Here is a 5375-nt window from a genome sequence, read left to right on the forward strand (position 1 = left end):
GCGAGATGGGGAGTGACTACTAGTGGGTAGGGAATTTCATTTTGGAGTGATGAAAATATTCTTGAGATGTGGTAATGGTTGCACAACTTCATGAATACACACACACATCAAAAAACAGTAAATGTTCACTTTCCAAAGATCAAATTTAGAGTATGTGAATTATGTCTCAATAGGGTTATTTTTTAATGGTCTCAAGACAGAGGCACACTTGCCCTGCGTTTTGTGCCTCACCTAGGCTCCTATGGAATTTAGAACGTGGTGCCCCACCCCCTCTACCTCCCAGTCCCAGTATCTACTTCCGGTAACGGATCCTCCTCACAACCGGTTCCCCCATAGCAACGGCCACTTCCGTTCCATCCTCGAGCCAGTGCCCAGCCGCCTGCCGTCCAGCTGCGAGCGCTCCTGTGGCAGCCATCATGGCTTACCGTTGGAAGGCTCCGAGGAGGCGGCTGAGATCTCCGCCTCCGCTGCTGCCCTTCCTCCTGCTGCCTGGCACGCAGTTTCCTTATCCGAGAGGGCTTCTGGATGATGATGACGGCGACCACCCTGATGCCCACAGCAGCCCTGAAGGTGCGCCACCACTACCACAGCGAGTGCGAGGCCGCAGTCGACGGCGACGCCGCCCTAGAGCTCCACAAGTCCTTCCGGTGCCTGGCGAGGGCCTGCTCCCTGCACCACCACCACAACGTGGCCTTGAAGCAGATCACCCAGTTCCTGCTCCGCTCCCACGAGCACAGCAAGAGGGCCAAGAGCCTGATGTTCCTGCTGAACCAGCACAGCAGCCGCATCTCCTTCCTCAACATCAGGATGCCCGAGACCCAAGAGCTGGAGAGCAGCCTCCAAGCCATGCAGAACACCCTGCATCTGGAGAAGAGCGTCAGCCAGAGCCTGCTCAACCTGCACCACCTAGCCACCAAGAGCAGCGACGCCCACCTGTGCCACTTCCTGGAGATGCGCCACTTGGACCAGCAGCTCGAGTTTGTCAAAGAGCTAGGGGACCATCTCACCAGCGTGCTCAAGATGAGGTTCCCACAAGGCGGTCTGGCAGAATGCGTCTTTGATAAGTTTACCCTGGGCAACAGCAACAAGGAGGACTGATCCTGGACTGGACTTTCCCCCGAGTCATGGGTGACTCCCCAAAGGTCACCCTGTCTACCATGCAGACTGCAGTATTGCCCTTGAAAAAAAATTCACTAGCAGTTCTTCCACTGAAGTTATTACTTCAAATAGTTATTAGTTGATGCAAATATAAAGGTTTCTCTTTTATTCATGTGTGCAGATCTCTAATTTTTTTAAGTTTTAAACCGGTATCCAGGAGACTCTCCACCCAACCATGCCCCATCCATGTGCAGTTCAGGATCTCCACAGAGGGAGGGAGGTTTTACATGGGCCCTTGGAAAATACAAAATCAGTCTTCCCCTTATAAACGATGTGTATGTGGGGAGGGTGAGGTAAGGTGGGTGGTCTGGGGCTCTATGGGTTGGTGGGTGGTGTTTGTAGGTACTTATGTATGGTAAAGATAGAATATGGTCCAGAATTCATCACAGCAGTTGCCTCTGGGGAAGAAGTGAAGGGAATGGGCAGGGATTAAAAGAAAGGGATTGGAACTTGAGGCAGGTGGTATGGGTTCCATCTCTGTTCAGGGAATTCCCACAAGCGGTGTGGACAAAAAAAAAAAAAAAAAAACACAGATCTTCAGCATTGTGTGATGTATTTCAGTACAGTAAGATGCACACATCTTAATGTTTGTTGATTCTTGGTAGCAAGCTGGGGTCGTGGAAGGCAGCATGGCAGAGACTGTCATTAACAAGCTCACCCTGAGTGACAGTGATAATGAGTAATAAGCCTCCAGCTATCTTCCCTGTAGTCAAGGGGCTGATCAACAAAGATAATGATAATGGCACTCTGCAGGTCCAAGTCCTCTTATGTATATTCTTATATTTTATTTTTATAAGAATCTCAAGAAATAAGAAGGACAGGGATGTCCCTGGTGGTCCAGTGGCTAAGACTCTGTGCTCCCAATTCAGGGGACCTGGGTTCAATCCCTGGTCAGGGAACTAGATCCCACAGGCCACAACTAAAGATCCCAAGTGTCAAAATGAAGATGCAAGATTGTGTGTGTCACAACTAAGACCTAGCACACCCAAATAAATACATTTAAAGAAAAGAAAGATGAAGGATATGCATTATCAGTGAGAAAAAGGGAGGCCACACAGATAAGAAGTTATTGAATGTGGACATGAATACAGGTCTTCTAATGCCATGCTTTTTTTTTTTTTTTTTTTCTGTTACCTCACAGGTATATCAATGGGTTAAGAATAGTGGGTGGGCAGACTGGGAATCCAGCCAGATAAGAAGGCCAGGAAGGGAGGGAAATCCCCTCATGAAGACAGCCCTGATCACTGCAGTCTCATCTCTAGTTATAGGGGTGCCTTCTAGCCTAGGGCAGGAATGGCTGCCACACATCAGCCAAAATCCTTCTCAGAGGGAAGACGACTTCAAAAGTGGCCACCAAATGTGTCAGAGGTAGCAGGGCACCTCACTGGAAGGCAGTCAACACCCATAGACCCAAATCCCTCAGTTCAGGCTCTCTCACTGCTCCACATAGGCAGAAGCACTGCTACCTGAGTTGACTCTGAACACCTGGAAAGACCTTGGGAGTGGAAATGCCCAGAAACTGTATCTCTTCCTGAGTGGTTTCCCTTTGGGCATGAAAGGTGTGTGTTGGGGAGGTGGTGACAAAACACACGTTATATCTGCAAATTCAGCTCCTCTGGGCAGAGAAACTCTGTGTTTTTGCTCTGCATGGGGTACTGTAATTTAACTAACGAACCACTGGCTGTTATGGCCTCTTCACTGGGATTCTAAAGCTGACCCTAGTCTTGGGTGCTGCCCCCCTCCTTGTTATCCCGTCTTTCCCTTTTCCATGATTCAGAGGGGCTCCCTGGGATGATGCAGAGAAGTCTACTTCGACCTGCATCCTGTTATTTTACCTGGAAAACAAGGATTTCCTCACCGGCCAGACTCAATGAGACTTGTGATTGTTACACTCAACTGCCTATTACAAGCCACTACTTGGCAGGGAACATTTAAAGACAGTGGCAGCTTAATCATTTCTGTGTTCTTTGGCAGATCAGATCAACTCAGTCGCTCAGTCGTGTCCGACACTTTGTGACCCCGTGAATCGCAGCATGCCAGGCCTCCCTGTCCATCAACAACTCCCGGAGTTCACTGAGACTCACGTCCATCGAGTCAGTGATGCCATCCTACCATCTCATCCTCTGTCGTCCCCTTCTCCTGCCCCCAATCCCTCCCAGCATCAGAGTCTTTTCCAATGAGTCAACTCTTCACATGAGGTGCCCAAAGTACTGGAGTTTCAGCTTTAGTATCATTCCTTCCAAAGAAATCCCAGGGCTGATCTCCTTCAGAATGGACTGGTTGGATCTCCTTGCAGTCCAAGGGACTCTCAAGAGTCTTCTCCAACACCACAGTTCAAAAGCATCAATTCTTCGGCGCTCAGCCTTCTTCACAGTGCAACTCTCACATCCACACATGACCACAGGAAAAACCATAGCCTTGACTAGACGAACCTTTGTTGGCAAAGTAATGTCTCTGCTTTTGAATATGCTATCTAGGTTGGTCATAACTTTCCTTCCAAGGAGTAAGCGTCTTTTAATTTCATGGCTGCAGTCACCATCTGTAGTGAATTTGGAGCCCAGAAAAATAAAGTCTGACACTGTTTCCACTGTTTCCCCATCTATTTCCCATGAAGTGGTGGGACCAGATGCCATGATCTTCGTTTTCTGAATGTTGAGCTTTAAGCCAACTTTTTCACTCTCCACTTTCACTTTCATCAAGAGGCTTTTTAGTTCCTCTTCACTTTCTGCCATAAGGGTGGTGTCATCTGCATATTTGAGGTTATTGATATTTCTCCTGGCAATCTTGATTCCAGATTGTGTTTCTTTCAGTCCAGCGTTTCTCATGATGTACTCTGCATAGAAGTTAACTCAACAGGGTGACAATATACAGCCTTGACGTACTCCTTTTCTGATTTGGAACCAGTCTGTTGTTACATGTCCAGTTCTAACTGTTGCTTCCTGACCTGCATATAGGTTTCTCAAGAGGCAGATCAGGTGGTCTGGTATTCCCATCTCTTTCAGAATTTTCCATAGTTTATTGTGATCCACACAGTCAAAGGCTTTGGCATAGTCAATAAAGCAGAAATAGATGTTTTTCTGGAACTCTCTTGCTTTTTCCATGATCCAGCAGATGTTGGCAATTTGATCTCTGGTTCCTCTGCCTTTTCTAAAACCAGCTTGACCATCTGGAAGTTCACGGTTCACATATTGCTAAAGCCTGGCTTGGAGAATTTTGAGCATTACTTTACTAGCATGTGAGATGAGTGCAATTGTGCGGTAGTTTGAGCATTCTTTGGAATTGCCTTTCTTTGGGATTGGAATGAAAACTGACCTTTTCCTGTCCTGTGGCCACTGCTGAGTTTTCCAAATTTGTTGGCATATTGAGTGCAGCACTTTCACAGCATCGTCTTTCAGGATTTCGAATAGTTCAACTGGAATTTCATCACCTCCACTAGCTTTGTTCATACTGATGCTTTCTAAGGCCCACGTGACTTCACATTCCAGGATGTCTGGCTCTAGGTCAGTGATCACACCATTGTGATTATCTGGGTCGTGAAGATCTTTTTTGTACAGTTCTTCTGTGTATTCTTGCCATCTCTTCTTAATATCTTCTGCTTCTGTTAGGTCCATACCATTTCTGTCCTTTATTGAGCTCATCTTTGCATGAAATGTTCCTTTGGTATCTCTGATTTTCTTGAAGAGATCTCTAGTCTTTCCCATTCTGTTGTTTTCCTCTATTTCTTTGCATTGATCACTGAAGAAGGCTTTCTTATCTCTTCTTGCTATTCTTTGGAACTCTGCATTCAGATGTTTATATCTTTCCTTTTCTCCTTTGCTTTTCACTTCTCTTCTTTTCACAGCTATTTGTAAGGCCTCCCCAGACAGCCATTTTGCTTTTTTGCATTTCTTTTCCATGGGAATGGTCTTGATCCCTGTCTCCTGTACAATGTCATGAACCTCATTCCCGAGTTCATCAGGCACTCTATCTATCAGATCTAGGCCCTTAAATCTATTTCTCACTTCCACTGTATAATCATAAGGGATTTGATTTACGTCATACCTGAATGGTCTAGTGGTTTTCCCTACTTTCTTCAATTTCAGTCTGAATTTGGCAATAAGGTGTTCATGGTCTGAGCCACAGTCAGCTCCTGGTCTTGTTTTTGCTGACTGTATAGAGCTTCTCCATCTTTGGCTGCAAAGAATATAATCAATCTGATTTCAGTGTTGACCATCTGG

General features: G+C 46.4%; 1 pseudogene; it reads left to right on the top strand.

Moving 5' to 3' along the window:
• The first annotated feature begins 531 nt into the window (after window positions 1–531).
• Window positions 532–1098, top strand: LOC113888004 (annotated as a pseudogene).
• Window positions 1099–5375: the final 4277 nt, after the last annotated feature.

This window comes from Bos indicus x Bos taurus, chromosome X (assembly GCF_003369695.1).
Source record: "Bos indicus x Bos taurus breed Angus x Brahman F1 hybrid chromosome X, Bos_hybrid_MaternalHap_v2.0, whole genome shotgun sequence".
NCBI lineage: Eukaryota > Metazoa > Chordata > Mammalia > Artiodactyla > Bovidae > Bos > Bos indicus x Bos taurus.